The sequence below is a fragment of the Rhinoraja longicauda genome, chromosome 20 (assembly GCF_053455715.1).
Source record: "Rhinoraja longicauda isolate Sanriku21f chromosome 20, sRhiLon1.1, whole genome shotgun sequence".
In the NCBI taxonomy this organism is placed as follows: Eukaryota; Metazoa; Chordata; class Chondrichthyes; order Rajiformes; family Arhynchobatidae; genus Rhinoraja; species Rhinoraja longicauda.
The window spans coordinates 9,352,523-9,365,294 of record NC_135972.1 but is presented as its reverse complement, the minus strand read 5'-3'; the positions used below and the strand labels follow the sequence as shown (position 1 = coordinate 9,365,294).

At 46.7% G+C, this 12,772-nt stretch overlaps 1 protein-coding gene and 1 non-coding gene across 7 annotated transcripts in view; one reads left to right on the top strand and one right to left on the bottom strand.

The window, feature by feature from the left end:
• cadps2 (Ca++-dependent secretion activator 2) overlaps positions 1–12,772 on the top strand; it is a 454,296-nt gene that overhangs the window by 16,431 nt on the left and 425,093 nt on the right. The window lies entirely within an intron of this gene.
• On the bottom strand, positions 1,772–1,878 carry LOC144603768 (U6 spliceosomal RNA). Its single transcript, XR_013548658.1, has one exon. It is a non-coding gene; the product is annotated as a U6 spliceosomal RNA (small nuclear RNA).

Here is a 12,772-nt window from a genome sequence, read left to right as displayed (position 1 = left end):
CGAGATCGATTTAAACTTGAATGATGTTTAAGTTTAACATCATTTAACACACTTCAAATGTGAATGACTTTAAAAATATAACACCGATTACAATGAAACTTCTTCCATTAGCACCAAAGGGACAACGGTGAGTAAGGTGGGCCTAAAATTGTTGTGCTATCGTGTACCATTTTGGCTGTAAATCAGGAACAAACAAACAAACAAGAGTTTTAGTATACAGATGTCAGTGGAGGCTGATTGAATATAGACACTGAAAGCTGGAGTAATTCAGCAGGACAGGCAGCAAATCTGGAGAGATGGAATAGGAGACGTTTCCTATTCGGGTCGAGACCCTTCTTCAGACTGGTTAGGGATAAGGGAAACGAGAAATATAAATGGTGATGTGGAGAGATACAGAACAATGAATGAAAGACATGCAAAAAAGTAACGATGATAAAGGCTGATTGGATGGCAAATACCCCATCGAATCAGTTTCTTCGGCCCACCGAGCCCATTGAGTTATATAGTGTGGAAACAGGCCCTTCTTCCCAACTTGCCCACACCGGCCAACATTGAACAGGTTTAAAGGGATATGGGCCAAACGCAGCAGGTGGGACTAGTGTAGATGGGCCAAAGGGCTTGTTTCCACACTGTATGACTCAATGACTAAAATTTTCTAGAGAATCTTAAAGAATGTTCAGGTGTCAGAGGTTATGGGGAGAAGGAAGGAGAATGGGGTTTGGAGGGAGAGATAGATCAGCGATAATTGAATGGCGGAGTAGACTTGATGGGCCGAATGGCCTTATTATACTCCTATCACTTATGATCTTATGATCTTTATGGATATATCACGAGAGAACAAATGAATTGGAAGAATTTCTTAATAGTGATCAGCAGAATCTGGCTCCTTTGGTTTATAAATGTAATGCTCTTCCATTATGGAAAGAGAGATGAATTATTTACAATTCATAATTAACCTAAGAGCTGTAGGGAAGTTTATTTAATTCACGGTTAAATCTGAAAAGATTGAAGTCAGGACTTTAGTCACTGCAGGGGGAAATATAATTGAATTATACATTCATGATTACCCAAGTAGAGTTTCAACTCCTGCTTCAACAAGTGAAACAAAAACTGAGAGTTGTTGCTTTCTTTGGTGACAGAACATGAGCAGTACGGTGGCGCAGCGGTAGAGCTGCTGCCTTACAGCGGCAGAGACCCAGGATTGACCCTGACCCTGACTACGGGTGCTGTCTGTACGTCGTTTGTACGTTCTCCCTGTGACCACGTGGGTTTTCTCCGGGTGCTCTGGGTACCCCCCACACTCCATGGGGCGGCACGGCGGCGCAGCGGTAGAGTTGCTGCCTTACAGCGAATGCAGCGCCGGAGACTCAGGTTCGATCCTGACTACGGGCGCCGTCTGTACGGAGTTTGTACGTTCTCCCCGTGACCTGCGTGGGTTTTCTCCGAGATCTCCGGTTTCCTCCCACACCATAAAGACGTGCAGGTATGTAGGTTAATTGGCTGGGCAAATGTAAAAATTGTCCCTAGGGTGTGTAGGATAGTGTTAATGTGCGGGGATCGCTGGGCGGCGCGGACCCGGTGGGCCGAAGGGCCTGTTTCCGCGCTGTATCTCTAAATCTAAATCTAAAAAACGTACAGGTTTGGAGGTTAATCTGCATCTGCAAATTGTAAATCGTCCCTCGTGTATAGGATAGAACTAGTGTACGGGTGATCAATCGATGGTCGGCACGGACTCGGTGGGCTGAATGGCCTCTTTCCACTCTGTATCTCTGAACTTAACTGTTCCTTCAGGAGCCTGGGTGTCATCCTTGCGCAGGGGCCATGTTAGTCTTCTCGGTATCATTCCACTTATAGTATATGTGCTGCCAAAGCGAGCAAACTATTCCTTCAAATCTCACCCATTGACCAGGATTTTGCTCATGTGCCCTGATACCTCTTTAAGTGGCCAATAGTCACATCTTGTGAGGCACATTTGGGTCCAAGTCTTAAAGGTGCGGGAGAGATGCACATTCTCGTTGTCATTTGCAGAGCACTCGAGAGCACAGTGCCATGTTCCTGGCCCTGCTGTGTCAGGTTATGTTAGCTAAGCACTCAGTAAATGGCATGCTTCCCAGCACAGTCCACAGTCAAAACATTCTGTAACCCATTTACTGTAGCTTTTAGATAAACTTTATCTTCTCTCAGTTTTAAGTGGCATTGGTCATTCCAGGTAAAATCGAAGATTTTCATTGTAAGTACGTGGATCTCACTGTCGTGTTTCAGATGCCCAGCGTATAAATGGATCTCAGTGTACAAATAAAACAAAGCAACTTTGAGACCCTCTTCAACGTCCTGATCCAATCGTTTCTCCATCACCATAGTTTAGTTTAGTTTACAGAAACAGCGTGGAAACAGGCCCTTCGCCCACCAAGGACCAACGATCGCCCATACACTAGTTCTATCCTACACACTAGGGACAGTTTGGTTCGGACGGAGGTGACAGCTGGAGGCCTTGCAGCAGCCTGGGGCTCGCCTGGATCGGGCCCCGCTCCAGGAGTCCGAGCATGTGGACTGGACTTTGGAAATGGCACCAAAACCTGGCGACTCTTGCTCGCGGCCTGACTATTTCTGTACACTTTGCTAATCGGGGATTGTGCTTGGGTATGGCAACGCTTCACTGAAATGAATGAATGAATGAATGAATGGGTTTATTGGCCAAGTATGTGCATATACAAGGAATGTGCCTCGGTGCTCCGCTCACAAATGACAACACAAACATACAGTTAACAATTAAGAATAAAGCATAAACACATCAAAACAATAAGGATACAACATTACGGTCTAAACATGTGGGGGGAAATAAAGCAGAGCAAAAAAAGAGACTACGGAGCTTGGTTATTGAGTAGAACGATCACTCGTGGGGAAAAAAAAGCTGTTTTTATGTCTGGCTGTGGCTGCTTTGACAGTCCGGAGTCGCCTTCCAGAGGGAAGTACTTCAAAGTATTCCAAAACAGAATTTTACTGTGCATTTGTACATGTGACAATGAGACACAATTCCGAGTCAGTTAATGAGATTGTATTTCAACAGGTCTTAAAGGGTTAATTGCAGTAATGTAGAAATCGATCACCTTTTGTTTTCCTAATCACTTTCCAGCAGCAAAATGTAGCCATGAACACTAATCTGGTGTCTCTTTTACAAGTCAGCAGGAAGATTAAAAATCCTTGACTAAACTTAGAAAGGACCGTGAAAGCAATTGGTTTCATTGCCGAGGGTGAACAGTCTTGTTAAATGTCACGGAATAAAGACAGAGAACGGAGAAGGGCAGATGCCAAGAAAAAAATCAAAACCGCAACGGTGGCGCAGCAGTAGAGTTGCTGCCTTACATCGCCAGAGACCCGGGTTCGATCCTGACCTGGGGTGCTGTCTGTACGGAGTTTATACGTTCTCCCCGTGACATGCGTGGGTTTTCCCGAGATTTTCGGTTTTCTCCCGCACTCCAAAGACGTACAGGTTTGTTGGTTAATTGGCTTTGGTAAAAAAAATTGTAAATTGTCCCAAATGTGTAGCATATTGTTAGTGTACGAGGATCGCTGGTCGGTGCAGACTCGGTGGGCCGAAGGGCCTGTTTCCGTGCTGTATCTGTAAACTAAACTAAACAACAAAGAACATGAACATTTTAAAGTCAGGCACAAAATGCTTGAGTAACTCAGCGGGTCAGGCAGCATCTCAGGAGAAAAAGGATGGGTGATGTTTTGGGTCGGGACCCTTCTTCAGACTGAAAGTACGGGATGGTGGGAGGGAGGTGAAGAGCTGAAGGTGAAGAAAGACCAGGACCGCTCAAGTTCAGCCACAAATGACCTCGGGCAGGGCGGTGCCTGGTCGGTCCATTGTTGGCTGGGGGAGGTCTGATCTCAAGAGAAACAATGCAGGGAAATGTGGAATTGGTAAAACGACGAGGGTGGAGGAAGGGAGAGGGGAGGGGGAGTAGGCAAAGTTACTTGAAATGAGAGAATTCAATGTTCATACCATTGGGGACTGAGGGATACAGACGATTAGAGAGGTGTATGGGGAGATGGTGGTGGGGGTGGGGGGGGTGGGGGGGTAGTGGGGGGGGGGAGGTAGTGGGGGGGGGGGGGGGGTAGTGGTGGGGGGGGAGGGGAAAGAGTGAATGCAAATTGGAGAAATGAAGTGTCATACCATTGGGTTGTAAGCTGCCCAAGCAAAATATGATGTGCTGTTCCTCCAATTCGCATTTGAATTGAATTGAATAAATTTTATTAGCCAAATATGTATACATACAAGGAATTTGCCTTGGTGCTTTGCTCGCAAGTAACAACACGATATACAGTAGACAATTAAAAATAAAACATTATAATTTAAACATGTGAAGAATGAAATGGCCTCACTCTGACAGTGGAGGTGGCCCAGGACAGAAAGGTCACATAGGAAGGAGGTTGATGTAGGCTGACATGCAGGAGTCTTGGTTGGATATTGTTTCAGCACTCAGTGAAGGGAACAGTGATAATCCAAACAATGTTTTAAGCAGTGTGGCCTACAGCGTGCCATTATGTGCTTGCAAGGTCTAACTTGCAGTCTGTTATCCTGTAAAATTTGCATCTAGCAGCTTGTCATTTGAATGCATTGTCAACTTCTGGGGAACCATAGATGTTCAGTTAATTGACTGAAGTCGTCTTTTTTACCTTTTGTACGTGCCTGAGCATTTCAGACATTTCCATCATTTAATAAGGAGTTTTTAAAAAAAAGCTTAAAAAGAGAACTTCGCAGATGCTGGAATGCTGAAATAAAGTCGGAAAGTAATGGATACATTCTGCAGGTCAGGCAGCATCTGTGGATGGTAAATCAGTTACGTTTTCAAGTCAAACGCCTTCATCGGCGGCACGGTGGCGCAGCGGTAGAGTTGCTGCCTTACAGCGAATGCAGCACCGGAGACCCAGGTTCGATACTGACTACGGGCGCCGTCTGTACGGAGTTTGTACGTTCTCCCCGTGACCTGCGTGGGTTTTCTCCGAGATCTTCGGTTTCCTCCCACACTCCAAAGACGTGCAGGTTTGTAGGTTAATTTGCTGGGTAAATGTTAAAAAAAATTGTCCCTAGTGTGTGTAGGATAGTGTTAATGTGCAGGGATCGCTGGGCAGCGTGGACTCGGTGGGCCGAAGGGCCTGTTTCCGCGCTGTATCTCTAAAAAAAAAATAATTCTGGTTGACAGGTTAATAAAGATAGTTTGCTTAGTTCTCCCTCTTGCTATCCTGATTAATCTATCGTGCTGTATACAGTGGGACCACCTTAGTGACCCTGGTCTTGCCCAACAAGGGCATTCCCTTTGCCCTATCCACTCCCAGTTCTGATAAAGGGTCCACAAACCTGTAAAATTGACTCTGATTCACTCACCACTGACGCTGCCTCTTGAGTTTCCAGCATTAAGAAGCTCATCAGGAAGGCTGGCTCCGTCCTGGGGGCGGAGTTGGATTCACTGGAGGTGGTCTTGGAGGGCAGGATGCTCCTCAAACTGCGGGGAGCAGCTCACCCCCCTCAATGATACACTGGTCAACCTGAGGAGCACCTTCAGCGACAGACTGGTTCCGCCAAGATGCAGCACAGAACCCCACAGGAGATCCTTTTTCCCCGTGGCTATCAAACTGTACAAATCCCCCCCTTCTGTCGTGGAACACACAGAATGATGCATAGATTCAGGGTTATTAGCTACAGGGAATGGAAGGACAGGCTTGGATTGTTTTCGAGAGAGAATGGCTTTGTTGAGAGGGACAAAGTTTAAAGGAGATGTGTGGGGTGAGTTTTTTTACAGAGTGCCTGGAACGCACTGCCAGGGGTAGTGGTTAACATAGAAAAATAGGTGCTGGAGTAGGCCCTTTCGGCCCTTTGAGCCAGCTCCGCCATTCAATATGATCATGGCTGATCGACCAAAATCAGCACCCCATACCTGCTTTTTTTTCCCCACATCCCTTGATTCCATTAGCCCTTAGAGCTAACTCTCTCGTGAAAACGTTCAGTGAATTGGTCTCCACGGCCTTCTGTGGCAGAGAATTCCACAGATTCACAACTCTCTGCCTTGAGTCAAATACGAGTGCGATTTATCAGAATTTTGGATAGGGGTAAGGATATGCAGGGATATGAATTATGTGCAGGTAGATGAGAGTTGGTTTACTGTAATTTAGTTTCGAGATACAATGCAAGGACAGGCCCCTTGGCCCACCAGGTCCAAGCTGACCGGCGATCCCTGCACACTAACACTATCACACACACTCAAGGACCGTAACACCGCCTTCAGCTCTAGTGATAGAGCTCTATACAGTGCTGCTAGAACCAACCTGAAGAGAGGCATCAAGGATGCCAAAGCGTCCTACAAGAGGAAGATTGAGGACCACTTTTCCAACAATGACCCACGGCGGGTATGGCAAGGCATCCAGCACATCACCAACTACAAGACCAGCAACCGCACGACTGCCGACGGCGACGCCTCGCTGGCAGAGGAACTTAACTGTTTCTTTGCTCGTTTCGAGGTGAAAGCTACAGTGGCAGACATAACACCCTCTCCAGCACCTGACAGCAACACCTTCACTGTGCAGGAGTATGATGTTAAGCGCGTGCTCAGAGCAGTGAATCCCAGGAAAGCTGCAGGCCCCGATGGTGTGACGGGTAGAGTGCTGAGGGAATGTGCAGACCAATTATCTGAGGTCTTCACAAAAATCTTCAACCTGTCCCTTTTAAAATCCACCATCCCTCCCTGCCTGAAGTCCGCCACAATCATCCCACTGCCGAAAAAGTCTGTCATCAGCGGTCTTAACGACTACCGTCCGGTAGCACTCACACCGGTCATCACAAAGTGCTTCGAGAGACTGGTCCTGCAGCACATCAAAGCCAGCCTCCCACCCACCTTCGACCCACACCAGTTTGCCTACAGAGCAAATAGGTCTACAGGGGATGCCATCGACACTGCTCTTCACACTGCACTGACCCACCTTGAACACCAGGGGAGCTATGTGAGGATGCTCTTCCTCGACTTCAGCTCTGCCTTTAACACGGTCATCCCGAGCAGACTGGTCACCAAACTTTCCGACCTTGGATTTTCCCAAACCATCTGCCAATGGATCAAGGACTTCCTGACCAACCGCCCCCAGACCGTCAAAATAGGCCCTCACCTCTCCTCCACCATTACACTGAGCACCGGCTCACCACAGGGCTGTGTGTTGAGCCCCATCCTTTACTCCCTCTACACTCACGACTGCGCCCCCACCCATCCCACCAACACCATCATCAAGTTCGCGGATGACACGACTGTGGTTGGACTCATCTCAGAAGGAGATGAGACAGCCTATAGGGATGAAATCCAAAGGCTGGCAGCATGGTGTTCAGTGAACAATCTGGTCCTGAACTCCTCCAAAACAAAGGAACTTATAATTGACTTTAGAAAAACCAGTGTAGACTACGACCCACTCTACATCAATGGGGTCTGTGTGGAAAGGGTACCAGCTTTCAGGTTCCTGGGTACGCACATCGCAGAGGATCTTACCTGGTCTACCAACACCATCACCACAGTAAAGAAGGCACAGCAGAGACTCCACTTCCTGAGGATCCTCAGGAAAACCAACCTGCAGGAGAAGCTCATGTTGTCCTTCTATCGCTGCTCCATCGAGAGTGTGCTGGCATACTGTATAACCACATGGTATGCCAGCTGCTCAGAAAAGGACAGGAAGGCCCTTCAGAGGGTCATCACGACGGCCCAGAAGATCATCGGCTGCTCACTGCCCTCCGTGGAGCACCTGTTCAGCCTACGCTGCCTCAGTAGAGCAGGCAAAATAATAAAAGATCCATCCCACCCCGGCCACCGTCTGTTTGTTCATCTGCCCTCTGGTCGACGTTTCAGGTCGATCAAATCCCGAACAAACAGACTTAAGAACAGTTTTTACCCCAGGGCCATACGAGAACTGAACACTACCTTTGCACTAGGCAACACCGTTAAAAAATCTTGTACTTAATATAATTGTATTTAATTGTATTTATGTATTTATTTGTTTTTGCATTTATTGCATATATGTTTGTACGCACCGTCAGGATTGGCTATTTTTTAATTTCGTTGTACTCGTTGCAATGACAATAAATGAATATTATTATTATTATTATTATGACAATTTACAATTTTTACCAAAGCCAATTAGCCTACAAACCTGTACGTCTTTGGGGTGTGGGAGGAAACCGGAGCACCCGGAGAAAACCCACGCAGTCACGGGGAGAACGTACAAACTCCGTACAGACAGCGCCCGTAGTCAGGATTGAACCCGGGTCTCTGGCGCAGTGAGGCAGCATAAGAAAATAACTGCAGATGCTGGTACAAATCAAAGTTATTTATTCACAAAATGCTGGAGTAACTCAGCAGGTCAGGCAGCATCTCGGGAGAGAAGGAATGGGTGACGTTTCGGGTCGAGACCCTTCTTCAGACTGTGAGGCAGCAACTCTACCGCTGCACCACCGTACCACCCAGTCTTGGCATCATGTTCGACACATATATTGTGGCCGAAGGGCCTGTTTTTATGCTGTGCCGTTCTCCGTTCTATGATACCTTGTGGCAAAATTGGCACTTTTAAATTTGAGAAACAGGGCTTTAATTTTTTTAATAGTTTTGTTTTGCAAAGGGAATCTTAGCTGAATAGATATGGTTATCTTGAGAAAGAGACGTAGAAGTATGTGTGACATTTGGGTCAACTACTCTGGGGAAATCATGGGGAAATCATGTAAAAGGCTACTATTGAGCAATGCTAAATGAAATATTTTTGTGAAGGGAATGTTTGTGAAAATCCCCTCCCCACCATCCTTCACATTTGAAGCTGATTTCTGGCTGTCATCAGCAGAGGTGGGGCCAAGGACAATTTGGGTTAACAGGGTGTCATTAGTCCTTTGTGGAATTGTCAATGAGGTCACAGGGCACTTTCAGAGACAAAGTCATCAGCAGCTGGAGCTGACACCACGTAGGAACATTGGCATGCGTCACCGCGCCCTGAATGGTCTGGTCAGCCTCCAAACCTGTATTTATAAATGGGTTTGGCCAAGATGAAAATTGAGTTCTATCTTTAGATCTTAGACTTTAGAGATACAGCGCGGAAACAGGCCCTTCGGCCCACCGTGTCCGCGCCGACCAGCGATCCCCACACACTAGCTCTAAGCTACACACTAGGGACAATTTACAATTTACACAAGCCAATTAACCTACAAACCTCCACATCTTTGGAGTGTGGAGGGAATCCGGAGCACCCGTGGAAAACCCACGTGGTCACGTGGAGAACGTGCAAACTCCGTACAGGCAGCACCCGTAGTCAGGATCGAACCCGGGTCTCTAGCGCTGTTAGGCAGCAACTCCACCATTGCGCCGCCGTGCCGTCCTAAGCTCTTGCTGTGAAGAAACGCAGTACATGGCACTGGTGAGGTTCGATCCTGACTACGGGTGCTGTCTGTGTGGAGTTTGTACGTTCCCCCCGTGACCTGCGTGGGCTTTCTCCGAGATCTTCGGCTTCCTCCCACATTCCAAAGGTTTGTAGGTTGATTGGCTTGGTGCAAATGTAAAAAAATTATCCCTAGTGTGTGTAATGGGTAGGGTTAATGTGTGGGGTTAGGTGCGGACTCGGTGGGCTGAAAGGCCTGTTTCCCTCGCCGTATCTCTAAAGTGAACTCAACTAAACGCCTTGCCTTTCCCCAAAATGTTGCTGTCATTCAGTCCAGTCAAGAAGAACAATAGCAAGGATACATTTCCTACACTAAAGACGTCCTTTGCTTTTGGAAGCATTCAAGTGTTTGGATAATTTGTATCTAGGATTTTTTTAAACCATATCGTAATATATTGCCAGTACTCTTTATCCGCTTAGAGGAAACACGTTAACACCCAACGATTGTTTTAATCCTAAAATACACAACAAACATCTTTAGTGCTAAATACACTCAACATCCTGCTAATGGAGTATATTTAGGAAGTTAGCTAAAAATTCAAAGTAAGCATACCGTAAGGCCTATATCCGCACTGTATCTCTAATCTAAACTACTCGCTTCTAATGGCAGCAAGTTTAACATTCAAATAAATCTTCGTAGAAAGATTTGTGTGAATTCAATTTAAAATTTACTTGAGCTCAATGATGAATTCACAATCAAATAGCATCTTTCATGACATTCATTCATCCACACATTCAGTCCTAGCCTCTGAAGTCAGCGCATGTAGTAATCAAGATCATCAATTTGCCCACATTAGATTCAGACTACGAACTGCTTGATTGCACTGGGGATCTGAAGAAGGGTCTCGACCCGAAACGTCACCCATTCCTTCTCTCCCGAGATGCTGCCTGACCTGCTGAGTTACTCCAGCATTTTGTGAATAAATGATTGCACTGGGGATTTGACTTTGTTTTTTTTGTTTTTTGCTCCAATTGTGTTTTTTTTTTAAATGTATTGAATTTTTTAAATGTCTGTTTACCATGTTATCTATTGAGTGCTCATATTACAAACCTGTGTGCTGCTGCAAGCAACAAGTTCGGTTTTGAGTCAACATTCTAGACTCTCTTGACCCTTAAGCAATTTCCTAAGAAGGAAAGATCAAGTGGTGGATGAGCAAGAGGATTTTGGGTCTTTTCAGTGACAGGACATGTGCGAGTCAGACCATACAAGTGTGTTTACTTTCTTGGCCATCTGAGAAGATATAGCATGTCCGCGACAATCCGCTTGAAATTCAACAGATGTGCGAAAGAAAATATCATGACGGTAGGATTTGAATATTCAATAGTCAACAGTCAGTTTATTTGTCACAAACACATAAATGTGCAGTGAAATGAAAGATTACCCACAGTCCAACAATAAGACCAATAAAAATAAGCAATAAAAATATGCAATAACACAAAACAAAAAGAAACATCCATCACAGTGAGTGTCCTCCAGTCACCTCCTCACTGTGATGGAAGGCCAGAATGTCTTTTCTCTTCCCCTGCCGTCTTCTCCCGCGGTCAGGCTGTTGAAGTTGCCACGTCGGGGCGGTCGTGGGTCCCGACATTGAAGCCCCCGCCGGGCAGAGAAAATCCCGTGGCCTATTCCAGGCTGCGCCGGATGGTGAAAGGTCCGCGGCGGGCCGACCCAAGCCCCATGATTCAGGGCGGGTGAAGACGCTGCCGCTGCTGCTGCCGCTGCTGCTGCCGCTGCCAGAGCTCCCGATGTCCGGCCCCACCCAGGGGCCTGCGGGCTTCCGACGTCCACGCGGCCCGCGGCCGAAGAAGCCTCCAGAGACGAGTCGCAGCCACTCCCGCAGATCACCACAGCCTCCGAAGGCAGCTACCTCCACAGATGGTGAGTCCGGGTCGCGGGCTCTGCGAACCAGAGCGCAGGTGGTCCCAGCTGGAGGCCGCCAGCTCCAGGTGCATGGCCGATGGTAGGCCGCAGCGGGAACGGAGACACGACCCAGAAACAAAGGTCACGTCTCCGTTCGGAAGAGACAATTTTACAGTTCCTCCCACCCCACTCCCCACATAACACACAACCACAAAACACTACTTCATACCGAGACACTACAATCAAGATAAAAAACAACAAAAAACACAAAAGACATTGAAAACCAAATCGCCAGATCCATGGGCATAAGTATGAAAGTCTGAGGAAGGTTTAGAGATACAGTGTAACTTTAGAGATACAAGAGGTATCAGTCAAGTTAAAGAAAAGCTTGAGAAGAAACCAAAACAAAATCTGGTGGAGAATCTGTGGAATTCATTGCCATAGACGGCTGTGGAGGCCAAGTCAATGGATATTTTTGAAGCGGAGGTGACAGGTTAATTGAATATTACGGGCGTCAAAGGGTATGGAAAGAAGGCAGGGGAATGGGGGTGGAGAGGGAAGGATAGATTGAACCTGATTGAATGGTGGAGTTGACTCGATGGGCCGAATGGTCTAATTCTGCTCCTATCACTTATGAACTGAGGGATAAACACTCCCAGCAATAAATGCAATTGGTCAATCGGAGCTGCTGTGGAGATAATTAAACTGTTTCACGTTTCCCAGCAACCACACAGCAACAATCTAACCTGGTCCCTTCACACTGAGTGGTGATCAAGATAGCTCATCATTAGGTTTACTTTCTTAGGCATCTTTAATTTAGTTTAGTTTGGATTAGAGATACAGCACGGAAACAGGCCCTTCAGCCCACTGAGTCTACAGCGATCCCCGTATATCTACACTACCCTGGACAATTTTGCATTTATACATTTATACCAAGTCAATTAACCTACGAACCTGTATGTCTTTGGAGTGTGGGAGGAAACCGAAGATCTCGGAGAAAACCCACGCAGGTCACGGGGAGAACGTACAATTGAATTGAATTGAATCTATTTGTCATTCAAAAAACGAAAATTTGAACGAAATGTCGCTACCGTTCAGTCATAACAATAAACAGCAAACAAAACACACAATTTCACAAATTGAACATAAACATCCATCACATTGACTCTCCTCCAGGCACCTCGTCACTGTGAGGGAAGGTAAAAGAAGAGTCTACAAGGAAGAGTCTTCCTTGCTTCTTCTCCTGCGGTCAGGCATTCAATCTACGTACAGACAGCACCCGTAGTCAGGATGGAACCGGGATCTCTTGCGCTGTGAGGCAGCAACTCGACCGCCGCGCCACCGCGCCGCTCTGAGATGGCCGCGCCGTTGTGTTTGGCTGCCTGCCACTGTATGTTTCTTTTTTTTCCTAATCAGATGTGCAGCACTTTGGTCAACGTGGGTTGTTTTTAAATGTGC